Source organism: Aphis gossypii, chromosome X, assembly GCF_020184175.1.
Source record: "Aphis gossypii isolate Hap1 chromosome X, ASM2018417v2, whole genome shotgun sequence".
NCBI lineage: Eukaryota > Metazoa > Arthropoda > Insecta > Hemiptera > Aphididae > Aphis > Aphis gossypii.
In genome coordinates, this window is record NC_065533.1 from 41,389,514 (window position 1) to 41,407,441 (window position 17,928).

Consider the following 17,928-nt stretch of genomic DNA (forward strand, 5'->3'; position numbering starts at 1 on the left):
TAGAGGACAATGGGGCAGTTTCACTCCGACCCCCACCGGTCATCCCCCCCCCAACCACCCACGCGGTCCGCCGAACGATTGTGTGTACACACACGCACAAGCGATGACGAGCGTGTTATACGCGTCCGGAGGAAAGTGATCTCTGCCCAAGGGGCAATACGCATTATAATATTATACAGGTAGAATAGGTAGATATATATATATATATAAGTAAGTATACTACGTTACAGGTAGTGTGCGTTGTGAATTGTTACTTGTTTTTATTCGACTAAAAACCACATGTAAAAACGGCGGATGCAATACAATCGTTGCAGATATAATACAGTAATATATACGAACATTGCGACGTGTATACACTGTGCTCATAATATTATTGCTCACGATAGAGCATTAATGAAAACCGAACCAAACGATGTGGGTACTTGGTACATACAGTGTGATCGATTTTAACCGGAAACGATAAACGCCGAACAGTAGTGAACGCGAATTACTTTGACACAAAACATTATATTGTGCGAACTATATACGAGTATATATATAATTTTATTTATTATCATTTAAATGGTTATTTAATGGTTTTTAAATCATCGTTGTCTCCGCATATTCTTAATCCTATTATCACGAATTCGTTTTTATCATACACAAAGTTAAAGAACTAAAAGACAATTAATTCGATTTGGATTCATCTACGTTTTCAAAAAGAGTCATTGATAACAACTTACAAGAAAATGGGTGATTTTCATTTGAAAAAAAATAATATGGTTTCATCACCGACAGATAATTATTGTCTCAGAACACTCTTTAAATGTAATAAAAACTTCTAAGTATTCGAAAACATTGACGTCTTAAGAATAGTTAAAACTTTCGAAAATCAGAACTTGAAAAAATCGCTTTTAAAGAAAAATTTATGATGAACCATCCTGTACAATACAGACTACAGTATTACGTAAGAAACAGATGTGGACGTTTATAAACGATGCCCGTACTTTAGTATATCTACCTATATTTTAGTTTGAAATTTCAATGAGACTGGGAAAAATTGATCAAACATTTTGTTGGAAACAATTATAATATAGACGTTTTCGGTAACTATAATTTCTTTAAATTATTTTCCGTCGTGTTACTTTGGACATTCTATACGATTTCTTGGGATTAAACTGACAATTATTATTGACATTGAAATCAAAATGTCATAAACAAAATATATATCAAAATATAAAATTAATAATAACCATTCTTTATTGTTTATACAGTCCATAGCTTATATCGTGCTTCCGGCCCGGCCGCAGTTATTCGTATTAGCCCGCGGTGGCATGGCAGCTCGAATTGTAATAAAATGTATTATTACAATACTAGATTCGTGGATGTTTGCACAAATGGGTCAGAATAATGTACACACTATATCACACACATTAGACACCATTTACGATTTTTTATGGATGTAGAGTTGTTCCAATACCGACTACAGTTTATTTTTTATCTGTACACATTTAATTTCCACGGTGATGTATCGACCGAATCGCACGGATTCATAATTATTGTATGTACAGTCAACAAAATATAACGCTATCGGCATACTATAATAATAACCAGTTATTATATTTGTATTTGCATTAATGCTGTGTGTGTTTTATTTATTATTTTTATTTTTTTTTTTAATAATCACATACTGCTACTAATTGTGATGTCCGACAATTTGTCACGTACCTACTCGTCATTTATTTGCTCGTTTGCAAATAATAAATCTTGGAGTGATTATAACTGTCACTATATGGTTATAATACAAACGTAGTGTGTGGGTGTGTGTGTGTATAGTCAAAACTCGAACTCGAAAGAGAATATTATCATCGCACTTGACCCGAATATATTTGCATCCGCTGCACCATCATCGGTGTGAAATTAAACGTATCCTTATTACAAAAATATTCAATTCAGACATCATACGCTGTCTGATGTATTATATTATTCACCGTCAACATGTCTGTTAATCGACCGCTTTTTTTTTAAATCATCACAAAGACCCAAGTCACTGTATATGATATTTAAATGTTTTGAAAGTAATAGTTTAACGGTGCGTTTGACCACTAATAAAATGTTTTCTATTAATTCCCTGCGATTTTACTATTAAACCCTGTTACCATAATCTTTTGTTTCCATGAATTTATAATAATAATAATAGGAGTTTTGTTATGTTGAAATGTTTATTTATCAGTCATCACACAAAATCCGAATATTTATACGAAATTTGTAAATAGTAACGAAGGTTTACAGTTGTAGAACTCTATATATATTAGGAACACTCTATAACAGGGGTGGCCAGCGAGAAGAGACTCGCGAGCCACCAAATGTATTAATAAATATAGAAGAGCCAAAATGTAAAAAAAATTTTTCGTAAAAATGAGATAAGATACGAGCCGCAAAAGTCTATGTGGCGAGCCGCATGCGGCTCGCGAGACGCGGTTTAGCCACCCCTGCTCTATAATATTATACCATTTATTATAATATTATAATATAATAAAATAAAATACACGAGTACAAGATTAAACAGTGTATCTAAATATTATCATAATGATACGTTTTTACAAGATTGTCAATGTATCTATAAGAATTTATTTCATTGTATTTAAATTTGTGTCTTAATTCTCCATAACGACTAATATTTTTATTTAAATTTTTTCTGTTTAAAAACCACATAGATTGGTAATTTTACGTGTTCATTGGACTTAATTATAATTCATTTCTTACGTGAGCGTAGATATGAAACACAATCGTCTTTATTAGTATTACAATATTGAGCACATTCAATTTTCTAGTCAATATCATGTATTAACATCATATTTATATTTTATTGTTGTTTTATACATCAACAATACATCAATAATATTATTAGAATTATATTCTCAGTAATAATTTAAGATTATTTTGAGTTATGTATTTTATAGTTATTAGTTAAATACTTATCTATACTTGTTTATGAAATATAATAATACAAATTATAATGCATCTAATAGATCTATTCTATAGATCATCTAAGACAATTTCGATTTAAACCTTTAAAGTTGAAATTTTAAAGAATTGAAATCGATATTTATTTTTATTTTTTTAAGTCTACGCTTTATTGTTGTTTTATCAAAGTTTTTAAACATTTCTCTGTACTAAATCCTGGGTAACTACTAAACATATAATACTAAAATTACTTCATTTATTTATTTATATTTATTTGTTAACCTATTTCAATGGTATTAAATATTATTATTTATTTATGTGCACATATAATAATAAACAAATATTTTTGTTTTAATGGAAAAAATTTATAAAATGTAAATAATTCGAGGAATAAATTAATAATACAAACCAAACATAATTCATATTTTGTATACATATTTCAGTCTTTGTAAATAATATATTTCACTTATTTATTTATATTCTTCCTTTTATTTACAACATAGAAAAAAATTAAAATTGTATTATTTTTTTTTTTAATTCAAAGATGTATTTTAAATAACTTAATATTTCTTAAAGAATTTATAATTATTATAATTCCATGACCATGGTTAAAAAAATATATACATATATTTGTTTTACCAGAATATTTCAACTTAATATACAATGTGTGTCAATACTTAGTACATCTAAAAATGTGATAAAAAATAACTTTAAAAGAAATAAACGTTAAATTCTCAAAATATAAAATTTAATTACATGATTTTTAAATAGGTAAATATGCATAGCATTCATAATCTATCATTATATTTATGTATCGTATATTGGAAAACATACATTTATAGTACTCGATTCTAAGAAAAAAATATTCCATTAAAAGTGTGAATAGTCTTTAATGTATAAGTTCAAAAGTTATAATTAAAAAATTTCAATTTAATTTTATACGCTTTCATGGTTTTTATAGTTTTGTAAAGTAACTTTCAGATCGATTTGGGTATTTTTTTTTATTATTATAAAAAATAATTTATCGTAATTTTCATCAATAAATAGTAAAATAATTTATTTAAGTGATCATATGATATAGCCTGCAGAATATATTTAAATTGACTAAATATCTGGTATTGTAAATTATGTATAGTGTGACCCGTATACCTACGTCCATACAATCCAAAGTTTTTAATTATACCTTAAAGCTAATTTTACCTAGTCAAATATTTTCTTAATTTATTTATAAGAACTATTTAATTAATGAAATATTATTTCAATAATCACACACATACACACACACACACTTATAAATATATACATAATATAATGAATTACTACTCTCTGACAATCTTACTTGTTAATATACTGTGTTAGACCGTTTAAATTAAATATTTCTTAAAAAGTTAAAACAAAATAATGTACCGAAACAATTAGGTAAAATTGAGTAAATACCGAAGTAAATTTATACAATACAAGTCTTGTAAACATTCATTAAATGAAAATAAAAATAATAATGTACCGAATATTATAAAAAATGATTTAAAAATATAGTTTTATTAAATAAGATACGCGTAAGAAATTTTAAACAGACTATTAAACTAATAGATAAATAAGGTCAACTTGTTATAGTAACTTTTATTGGTAGTTTTTATCACTATAGGTATGTAAATATGTACTCTATATACATAGTCGTTAAAAAAAAAATTAAATATTTTATTTTGTACTATTTACAATATTAATGAAATATATAAAAATTAATTAAAAAGGATATATTATAATATATGACATACTAAAAATAAAAATAAACAATACAAATCGCCTAGATTTTTGTAATTTTCAATTTCGTGTTTATATAGTGATTATTAGTAAAAAAAATGTTAGTATTAAAGTACAAATTTACTTTCTTTCGTGCATTAAATTAAATTTATGTTATTATTATTTATCAATTCAAACATTTATCGTGTTCGAGTATTTAAAATCGTTTATTATTTTATTACTATTATGATTTTTGTTAATCAGTTATTGTTATTAATCAATATTATATAGTTACATTACATTTTTAAAATGTATAAATGTATTATATATTTATCCTGTTTATTTATTTAACGCACAATTATTTTTGTCAGCGGAGACCACTTATGTGTATTAGCAACCACAAGGAATTATTCACATTAATATTTATGATTATATCTGTAGGAAATAACTATAATACGAATACAGCTTTATAGGGTAATTGGGGTACATACTTTATTGGTATATTATATTTAGATAAGTAGTTCTAATATCTATAAGTACTGCACACGACTAATGCGTCAGGTACTTAATTCAATTGTACATAGGTACTTGGTATTATACAGTGTACATTGTATATATACGTTATTAATTATTATGATATGCACTTGGTTCAAAATATTAACGAATATTTTAATCTACAATTTATTCTTTTAATTATATCCTCCTGACACAGTAAATTACTAATTTGTTACACATATTTGTAATACCTATGTGTAAACTACAATGTTTTATAATTATTTTATTATTTTCATGAAATAATCATCTTATGTACTCGAGAAATAAAAATGTTTTATTAATATTAATAATATCCGTCAGTCATTAATATTATGAATAGTGACAATATTATTGTGTCTAATTTACATACATAGGTAATTTAGTTCTTTATTTTAATTCATTAATTTACTTTCTATATAATGTATATTTATTTTTATGTCACCATACAAATATTTTTTATTAAACGATTAATAAATTATTTAACGATTAGTCTAATTAATTATTTGAAGCATTAGTATATTTCATACATGGTTAATTTTATAACAACCAATATTTTATATTTTTTAAATTCATATTCAGTATTGATGTTACACATTTTAATGACGGATATTATGATTAACAATAACGTCTATATACATTATACATTTAACAAATTATTCATGTATATAAGTCTCAAATGTTTTGTTCAAACATAATACTACTATCTCATTAGACTATAGATGGGAATTTAACAGCAGTTGTAAAATAAACATTTAAAATTCTTTGGTAAATGGATGACATGAAATAGTGCTCTATATAAATAATATACATTGTTATAGTTTTAGATACAAATTGGAGTAGATTCGTGGAGAATCGCTTCATACATTTTCACTTTAAGTATAATATGATTGTATTATAAAGTCTAGATTATATAAAAAAAATAATAAAGAATGATGTTTCAAACAACTTTTTTTATTTTATTTTATTTTAGGTTTCCAATACAACTTTAAAGTAAATTTAGTGTTTCAATAATATCATACTATCCTCCATGTCTAAAAAAATTGGCATATACAGTAGTCTTTTTTTTGGTCTACGTATAAAAATTTAAATAATTAAAACTGAATGTTTGGACTGTGCTTATAAAATATTAAATCGTTGTAAATGTATAACTACATCGAGAATAATTAAACGCTAAGCAAACTACTCATTATATATATAAACCTAAAATCTACATGCTGTATAATACATTTACGATATGATGTTTTTTTTATGATAAACTATGTTAATATTCTGTAATGGTTGACATATATCATTATATCTATAGCAATAAAACACAAAACCCATATGAACTAGGTATATTGCATTATTTCGAATAATTTGTGGCGATTGTAATAAATGATTTGAAAAGAAATTTAATGCTAAACGTTTAAATTATATGCTATAGAACTGATTTTAAAAATGATTATTAATGGTACTTGGCTTGCCCAAAGCTTTGTTACATATACGGGGCGATTCTAACGCGCGCGTGATGCATGTCTAAAATTGCTTTAATGACACACTAGCGATTAAATCGCGAATGAAACTTGAGAAGTTTTATGGGAAATATTACAACTTAAGAAAATGACAGGACTGCCATCAGATAACTTATGGATAGATATAGCAAAAGGTTTTTTTATGAAAAAAACGCAATTTTCAAATACTGCTGGCGCCGTGAGTTTAATGTTTATTCGTTTGAAAATAACTTTATAATATTTCATTTTCTGATACACACGGACTTAATTATAACAAAAATTAAGTATTTATAATTTTGTAGTTTGTAACCTAACCTAAATACCTAATCTAACCCGACAACAGTAGTTACTAAGTCACCAGTAGTGACTACCGGTTATGGTTTAGATAGGTATGCAGTAGGTAATACCTATTAGGTATATTGATAAAAATATATAAAACAAAGTACCTACCTATCTTAAATCAATAGGAAAATCAAAATTCTTTTTTTCCAAGTAATTGAATGTACCGAAAATCGAAATGTATTTTCATATAATATATTATTCACATGTCATTCCTACAAAACACAAACATTATTTTATTTTTTAAATATTTTTTTAAAATACTTATGCACATTTTACAATTTTGTAATCAGTGATATAGTGATATAATTAGTAAATGCTATCAAAATGTAGAATTTCTCTGTTTAAATAAATAAGTAAGTAAAAATTATATATTGCGAATACAAAACTGTTTGATACGTTTCATCTAATCGCTCGTTTTATGGTTTATTGACTTATTGTGAAGTATTCAAGTATGTATAGGTAACTGCGCTATATTAAATATTTAAATTAAAATTATGTAACATGAAAATCGAAGCTATAAGAACCTTAAACAATCTTAGCGATAAAATTACTTTGTAACCATAATATTATATACTCCTACTAGTCGTACACTCCTACGACCTACACTCCGACTACGTGAACTTGCTTTTCTGACGATGTATAACATGTAACAAACTTTGATGAGGCATCCTCTTGATACATTACGGTATTGACGTAATGTTTTGTTCATGTTGGTCAATACAAATACAACATTTAATAGGCAAAGATCAATAGTATTATTACTATTATAAGTATTTTCTACGACGTATATAGAATATGGGGTAGTCGAAGGGATATCATGAAAACCTTTTATAACAGTTTGTTAAAAATAACTTTCTTGATTATTTTGTTATTTTTTTCGTAAATCAAAGACTTGAATCATTAGATATTAATTCTCAACGAACCATCTAAAGGTGAATATGGCTTACATTTTTGTTTTTTATAGCTAATAATAGAAATGTAATTATAGTGAAAGCCAAAATATGTAGGTGGTATATATTTTTTATACTTTTAGTACTGATCGAATAAAACAGAGTCTACAATTTCTATTTATTATTAGCTATACTACGTGTATTATAAACAATCAATACAATGAAAAATATTTATTATTTAAAATGTTCTTGAAAAAAAATCAAATAAAATAATCAATTTAAAATTACATTTTTATTTACAATAAGTTACAAGACATTTTTTCCATAAAAGGTAAAAATCAATAAAAAAAAGTTTTGAAAATAATATGCGTTAGAAATTCCATGTTACATGAAAATTAAAATCTGGTATTCTAATTTATTTGATCACATAACATTTGTGTATAATAAGTATGATTTAGTACATTTGTAAAGTCCAAATAATTTTTTTTACAAGCGTCTTAAACAAATATGGAAATTAACATTATATTACAGGTATATTCATTTAAATGAAATTGTAATGAATGCACATCAAATTCATAAAAAAAGAAATCCATTTTATCCATTTTTTATGCTGAACATAAAAATATAGTTGGCTCATTACATAACTACATTTTGCTAAAGTAATATACTATAATTGCATTGCAGTATACTATGTAACTATATTTTTTAACAGAAAAGGATAACGAAAAGATACGTTTCTAGAACAACAATATCGTTCGTACAGAATACTCGGAAAAAATGGCTATAATTGAGGTCAAGTCAAAACTATTGTAATCCTACTATCCTAGAGGACAGTGAAATTTTTTTCAGTTATTTTCAATATTTACTCTGTAAATTAATTATTCTATTTTATTATTATGTCATGTTAGTAAAATGTTAGTATGTTATTGAACATTCTGTTTGGCAATTGCAGTCTATTTGTTTCGTTCACGAAATTAAATATTTAAAACATATCATATGTGGAAATATTTAAATTGCATTTTAAAAATACATCCGTAAATAGTAGACCTTGAATATTGCGTATCATACCATTTTTAACTTCTTTACAGAATTGAAGAGATTTCATTGTTTAAATAAAATATTCCGTCATTGAATGTGTAAAAGAATAATATTTTGTTCCATATCCATGTAAAACCTATAGTAGTTATCAATACAGTTTGTAGTTTGTACCTAAATATCATTTTATCATTTGAACAGCTTCGAACGAACTAACTTTAATTATTTAGTGTTTTCCATTAACTTAAAAACTATGTAGTATTGAAACATGAATAATAAATACGCGTTATTTATAAAATAAAACAGATTAGTGTATTGTAAATAATGCATTATAATGCTTGTACGTGTAATGCTTTTTAATTTATAATGCGCAAGGTATAACAACAAATTATATTTTCGAAAATATAAAATACAGAAGAATTATTGACTTATACTTGACGTATTATCATCTGACAAATTCACAATAATATTATCATGACTTCGAAAATTCAATTTTGTGGTTTTTTAATTTTCATTCAAGGAAACATATAAGGCATCGTTCAACATTATATCATCACATTAATTGGAGATTCATTTTCTCATGAAATCGGATGTTAAAAGTTTACGAAATAAGCCCAACTCCAAACTTGTGACAAAATAAGGAAATTGTCTAAACTTCATTATTTATGAATTTTGATTATTAAAAAATGATGGTTAATACTCATAATAGTTTGATAAAACAATTTTTTGTCAATATTATTTTGATATATTAGGTAATGTTCATAGTAAAGAAGTGAGCAAGTAGATAACCACTCTGTTTTACAGTAAGTATCAATTTATTTATTATAGTTTGTCTAAATATTTTGAAAACTTAATTTAGTATAGAAAAATGTTAATTTAAGTTATTTAATAGTGGGAAATATTTTTAACTTCATATTATATAAAAATTAGTTGAGAATAAATCATTCTTTATATTTCAATATAAAATTTGAATTTATATAATTCTTTATGACTACATTAATGTTTATTTTTATTTCCAGTAAATACAATTTTTACCCAAAAACAAAATGTTATTATTGCTATCATATTGAAATTAAATAACACTTTATACAAGCCAAGATTTTAAAATATTGACGTTGGTTCGAATTTGCATTAAAAAATGTCAAGGGACGGTGGTTAATACAATCAAACGTTATTCATACTTTTTTATTATTTATTATTTTATTAATAATTGTACTACTTATAGAAAAAATAAATAAGAAATAGATAAGATTTTTTTATGATGTACCAAAACTTAGAATTAATATGGTATATCTGACAACAAAGAAATTCAAATAAAAATCTTAAGATTTTCTTTTTATGATTTACAGATTTCTTTAATATAAAAATAAATAAATCCATATGATCATATTATATTACTTTCACTATTAAAAGATAAACGTAGGTACCCATCAACGGGTAAAAGGCAAACCAATAAAAATGTATAAATTCTTATTTAATCTAGGTAGAAAATCACCTTTAAATTATCAAAGCGTTTTATGCAAAGCTCTTAAATTTCGTTTATCTACTTAAAAAAAAAAAAAATGAGCACGGTAAATAAACTAATAATTTCTTATTTAGGCAATTATATATGGTATATTGTGGTAAATGTGCATTATATAAAAAAGGTTAATCACTAAAGCCTATAATATACAGCCTTATACTGTAATACCTGTACGATATACAACTTTCAATATATTTGTCTTAGACTTACCTCGTTCCTCATCACCCCAATTATGTCACTAACTAAATGTTCGATAAACTAAGATTCTATACCAAGAATTGAAAAAAATCAGACATTACATACAAAACAAGAATTTATATTATTACACGAATACCCCTTCCATCACAAGATATATTATTAAATTGCAACAATGATTAATTATGTATTACCTACTTAATATAAGTAGGTATTTGTATGTGCGTTATATAACAAAAGTAATCATTTATTTTTACAATCTTTTAACAAAATGTTAATAAATACAAAGGAATATAATACATCGAAAGTTAACATTTAGTTTTTTATTTGACATGACTATCTCATTTGCCGGGGGGTTTATCTGCAATTCGTAAGACACTTTTTTCTTACAATATCAGTTGCCGCAGTTGCTATGGTGACATTATACGTTATCTACTATGATGAACACGTAAATAATATATAACTCTAACTGTTTCTTGGCATTTCACAAGACATTTTCAATAATCAATGGCTTTCTCCGATGAGGGAAAATTCGTTATCCAATAGTACTACAGAATAATTGTATTGCAATAAATTGTTAAAATGTCAATATTAATAAATAATAATAAAAAATAATGTAAATTTTAATACCAATATCATTTTATTAAACAATGCTGGTTAGTAATTATTATTTTTATTGTACATTATGATTTATTCTATCTTTAGTTTTATCACTTAAATAAAAATAAATTTGTTCAAATAATAGATATTTTTATCTTACATTTGGATAGTTTTATATTTTAATTTTTCATAATGATGGGTTATGGAGCCTTAAATAATGCATGTAGGACCTAAGATAATAAATATTCCAGCTGCCTCACTCATATGTATTAAGTACATTTTAATTTATCACAAAAATGCATACTTTGAAATTTAAGCCAATGTATACATTTTTTATTATAAATAAAATAAAGTGATTTATTATTTATTATATTTAACATACTAAATATGTAATAAATTGTAAAAATTTATATTAATGCCCATACAATAATTTGTTGTAATAAACATTTCATTTAAAGTTGAAGAAAATGAATGATTAAATAGAGAGATTTATCTATGATGTAACAAACATCCTGTATCTGAAACTGATACTCGGAATATTTCCAGTATTATATAGACCTAACATGCATTGCCCTTAAAATCGTGAATTAATTTCCATAATTTTCAACAGAGTTGAGAAACTTTAGAATCCTATAACAAACTGGTAAAAATATTGAAGTATATATAATTCAAACATGACTGTAATATCCATTGAACTTGATTGAAGGATCTATTAGTGACGTGTAAGTTTTATAAATCACGAATAGGTAGCAAAATTGTGTATTTTTCATTTTTTTTTTTGTGTTTAAAACTACGAGTTACGCGTATAACATTAAATATATTAATATATTTATTATACAGTAAATAGGAATCCCTAATGAATAAATTATAAAATTATTACGATATTTCAAAAAAAATTATAGTTATGATTTATGAACTATAGAAATGATTAACAAAATGACTTATATCGACTTATTTACCTTAAAAGATGAAGTTAATTACCTTCTTTTAGCTAATTCTTAACTTTTTTTATTTTTCATAGTTTAAGTTAAATAATCTTTATTTATAACGATTTAAATAACTTTAATCTAAACAGATATCTGGGTTAAGTGTCCTAAAAATTACTGAATAATTTATTGCATATATGGTTTGTCAACATCCCTCGTACATACCTATTTAAAGGATTAATGTCTCTTTTGAAATTAATACCTCAACTCTGCAATTATAACATATTATCCAAAGCGATTAATTTGAAATTCGACTACAAGATAAATAAGTTGACCCTTCATTGCGAAAACATTCATAATATTCAATTACTCAATTATACAATACATATAATACATAAGATACATAAGATATAGTAGATTATTCTTAAGTGTTTTTTGCAAATTATTTAATATCTATGAAATAATAATGGATTATATTCATTTATATTTTCATATAACAAAAAACATTGGTTAATTTTAAGTAAAGAAGAAAAAAAATTTAAGAAAAAAATGTTTTAAATCCAGTGCACTGTTAATAAATATAAAGGCATGTAGAAAATACACAATTAAATAAATTCTTCGAACTCCACTGGAAAGCTTTTAATGTCTGTTTCTTGGCTTTTTCTTGGGTTTCTTTGAAACTTTACTTGCTTCCTAATATAACAATATTGCCTGTAAGTTATAGTTATATTTTTTTTTTGGAATACTCAGCATGCCAGAGTATATAATTGAAATAATCCTTTAAACAGATTCACAATTTAAAAATTTGTAAATTATATACACATAGAAACTGTAATATAATATTTTATTTTATGATTAAAAGTTTTGAAGGTTCTGTAGAGTCATAACATTACATCAGGAATTAAATTAATTTTTTAATCTAAAATAGGACAAAACAAACTTGGATGAACTAATCCAGATTTATCTATAAAGACACGTGATACTATTTATTTGAAAAACTAAATAAATGTTAATTGTATAACCACATTGATTTTATTTATTGTTGTGTTAATATCAAACACAAAAAAAAAAAATTATAAAATAATCGTAAATCATAATGTAGACTTTTTACTAAAACTTTTTTATTATTTATTAAATTCCAAAAAAAACCGAAGAATTCGCTCTGTTATATACGAGTATATATATCATTACTTCATTATTATGTTATACTATAGCCTCATTTTCTAAGGATATTTTATATTGTTATTTATATTAAAAATAAAAGTTTAAAAATTTCAAATGTTTATAAGTCTCACAAAAATTACTATAGAAATAATGTTAGTATAAAATATTTGATAAAAAATTTAAATATCAATTTTACAATATTTTTTCCTATAAAAAAAAACAGTATGTTTTTCTCATATTGCTGAATTTAATTTTTGTTTTTCCTAAGAAGAATATAATCAACTGATTATTTTAAAATAAAAAAAACTAAAACTACAACGAGAAAGAATTTTCAACGTTGAAGACCACAGCATTTTTACTGTTCAGAAAGAAAATATCAGATACAAAAAAACACCCATTTTAAAACTAATACATTTCTTTTTCAGGCTCTCACCTCCAAATAAAATAATAAATATTAAAAAAAAAAAAAATAAACATATTAAAATAATAGAAAAAATCAAATATTTTAAAAAGTATAAATAGGTTTTTTTTGTAATTTAGAATGGAGTAACTGTTTGGACTTGAAATTTTAACTAAATATTTACATATTATAGCATATACTTTGAATAATATTCTTTTTAAAATGTTTTTGCTCTTAGTAATTAATAAATAGAAATAATCATGAAGTTATCATAAATAATTCTACATCGACTCATCAATAAACGATTATTCTAACTATATAGCATAACTTTGGAAGATTTTCAATTTTCTTGAATATTTTTGATTAACACATAACTGTGCCGTATCAAAAACTTGGTATTGTTATAATACCCTGTAGACCAGAGTTTCTTAAACTATGTTCCGCGGAACCCTGGGATTTCAAGAAAATTATTTTAAAAATCTAACTAAAGATTAACTAAATATTTTACGCATTAAAAAAACTATTAAAAAAAAAGTAGGTATTCTATTCTAATTGTTGAGCTGTAATAATTTATTATTTAAATAGCTAAAAAACTAAAAAAAACAACTTAGGTGTTTAACAATAAAAGTGGACATAAAAAAGGTTCTAAAGATAAAAAAGTTAAAGAAACTCTGGTGTAGACCATTTTAGTTAATTAGTCATTCGAACAAATTGGATTATAGGTTACGACGGTTTAGTCAAAATTAATATTAAAATCTAGAATTTTCGAAAGAGAATGTACATGAGAATTCTACCAAGGATTATTTTTCTTGACATTTTAATCACTTTAATTGAAATTATTGATTCTCGATGGTGTATTATTGCCATAAAAATGATTTGTAAAAAATTCTTTGATTGATTTGGTAAACTCTTAATTTATTTTTATTTTATAGAAAGAATAATAAGCACAATAATCTAAATTCATCTAGTATTATTATGTATTGTGTTTTACACAACTATTTTAATTAATTGTCTATGTAGGTATTTTACATAAAAGTATCATATACGTACATCATTATAATATGTTTTTATTTAGGGATAAAAAAAATATGTCTAATATATAAAGTATAATAAGTATAATATTTTTTGACAATTTATAACTTTATAGTTTATACATATAATTTTTATAATTTATATAGTTTTAAGCGTACAATACATTTAAAAATAATATCAATGTATTAAAATTATTGTGATAATTATTTAGATTTTATTTTAATATTTGTATTTATTCAAACAATTGATTGTTTATTATTCATAACTTATAAGAATAATATGAGTTACAGACTTATCACAATCAGTGTGCCACGCCTAATTCTAAAGGTAAAAGACTATCAAACAGTAAATGCTATAGTTAGTGGCAAATAATATTGATAAATAATTTAAATATAAAAATATCAATTACTCCTATGTTTGATCAGTAATTATTTAAATTTTTATTTAATTAAAAATGTATATTCCTTAAACATTTTAATTGTTTTATTTCAATTTCAACAAAATAAATATTGAATGTACCTATGTATTATCACTTATATGATAACCTGTAAAATTCAAAACTTATAACTTACAAATTATAAATTATTTATATTCCATTTATATTATCTGTTGATTAAATTGTTTAAATATGTTTTTGAAATTTCAATTTATGTTTTTATTTATTTTCAACGTAGTCACGCGTATAGAATTGTGCATTCAATTGAACAATTCAAAGGTCTATGCATGAATCGCTAATCGAAAATGGATGTGTCTAATCAACTAGTTTCAGCAGTGCGACTAACCAAACAAAAAATCAGAAAATTCAAAATATACATTATTATATTTTGTCGCAACACCAGCAGTTAATTAAAATAATTTTCTCCACTTCGACTTAACGCATATCTATACGACACAACTAAATCCAACAATCATATACTTAAACTAACATTAAATATAACAACTAAGAAAATAAATAAATCATATAGGCAATGCGTTTATTAATGAAATCGGAAATAAATTATTGTCATTTAAATTTGTTCACGTTTTCACATCGTGCGGTGTGAAGTTGATTTACCCCAGAATGATAATGGTTTAACTAAAAATCTGGGTTTATTTGCAGTAGGCACTTTAATTAATATTTTTACTATAATATTATGTAAATGTATGTTCCACTCAGAATAAAAATAGTATTAATTTATTAAATGTATGTTTTATATACAAATCAAATATTTTAAGAAATGCAGTTTCGGAAATTCAATCATTAATTGGAATTTTTAATTTAAATGAATGAGATTTAAATTGTTTAGATTATTCGAAGGATATTGTTTGTTTACTAAACAAACAAACTTGAAACTACAGATGTCGATATTGTGAATAACTTATTTTCATTACCTACAAACAAAAACTTTTAAAATAAGTTATTATCTGATGTAAAGAGGATTCGATATAAAATATATTATGGGTTTATTAATTGACGATCTGGATAATAAATAAATAAATATTTTATCGTACTTATTCCTATGTTTAATAAGTTCAATACTCGTACGTACTACGTACGTGTGCAGCGTAAAATTGTTGAATGATTAGATCTTTTCACGCAAGAATGTACAATTAACACAGCACAATTTAATCATTCACTTCATGGTCTTTTCATTCAAGTAGATAAGCTTTGGAAATAATACTTATAGTATTAAAGCAACACTAATATTTATTTATTTCAATTTATTGTTTTACTTAATATATTTGGCATTTGTTATATTAGTATACTACAATAAAATAAAACTTACGTTTATGTATTAGAGGGTATACATTTCGAAACTTAACATGAGTATCTTTAGTCGAATATAATATAATAATTTTTATTTGAAAATAGTAATTTAATTTATAGATATAATTATTACCTACATTATAAAAGGTTTAATTAATCCACTAATTCAATAATAAAATATATATAGAAACATATAATATTATACTTTTGTGTACGAGTACTGATATTAAGACAATTCTAATTTTGTATTCTCCAATGCGTAATTTCATAATAATTGTGCAAAAATCTAATTATACCGCTTTATTCGAGCATGAATTAGTATTGTTCAATAATTAATCAAAATGTAACCTAATAAAAACGAAAGATTACTGTGATTTACTGTGTTGTTATAATTTGTAATAAATTCTTACAATTTGTAATAATACATTTAAAAAAAATATATTATTTTCCTATACTTTAGTCATGATTCAATTATAATCATGAATTTTAAATGATAAACCACAATTATTTATGTTTCAGTTTTTCGATGTTACGCATAGCGGTAAAATCGACAACCAAAATACATATTGCATGTTTGCGTGTCACTAACTTATGAGTTATGAACGAAAGAACTAGTAACAAGCTAACGATAAGGCACCATGATTATAAAATACGTTGTAAGTTGTAGACAGCATCATTCAGCATTCTAAACATATCTATATTACCTATAATATAATGTAAATTTAATAAATTATAATTTCAAAATAACGGGTATAACACTATTTACAAGACTACTTTAGATTACAAGAGAACCTGTAAATAATATAGGTGATTTCGCTGAGCGTAATTCTTAGTTAACGGGCGGTACGTTTTCACGTTTATCGTCGGCTGGAGTAGATCAAGTCGCATAGTTTTGCCAAAACATTTAACACCAATACGTATTATACATACATATTATATATATTTAAATATGTAATATATACGAATGTATATATATATGCGTAAATGGTGATACGAAAACGATTATTAAACATAAATAGATTGATATTTGTGAACAGAATTTCGTCGCACTGCACAATACTACCATAATATAAGCATTACCATTGATTATAAATAGTACTATTTATAATAGTATTACCAATACAGACAATACTGTAATATTTATTGGGTAAACTATAATATAGATAAATGTTAGTCTATTAGTACAAAAACGTACTTACAGACAACAGATAAAAAATCGAAAACAAAATAATGGTGCAATAAACATCAGGACGAGGAAAACAGCTATGGCAACTATTAATGATTCAAAGGAATATCTGACTGCAAATGTACATGGTGGTAGGGTATTTACCCATTTGGATAATCCTTTAAAATTTGATAAAAATA

The 17,928-nt window shown here is 24.3% G+C and overlaps 1 long non-coding RNA gene across 1 annotated transcript; it reads left to right on the top strand.

Annotated features, from left to right (window-relative positions):
• Positions 1-11,155: 11,155 nt before the first annotated feature.
• Positions 11,156-17,261, top strand: LOC126552895 (uncharacterized). Its single transcript, XR_007606350.1, has 3 exons — positions 11,156-11,350; positions 11,905-12,016; positions 17,083-17,261. It is a non-coding gene; the product is annotated as an uncharacterized LOC126552895 (long non-coding RNA).
• Positions 17,262-17,928: the final 667 nt, after the last annotated feature.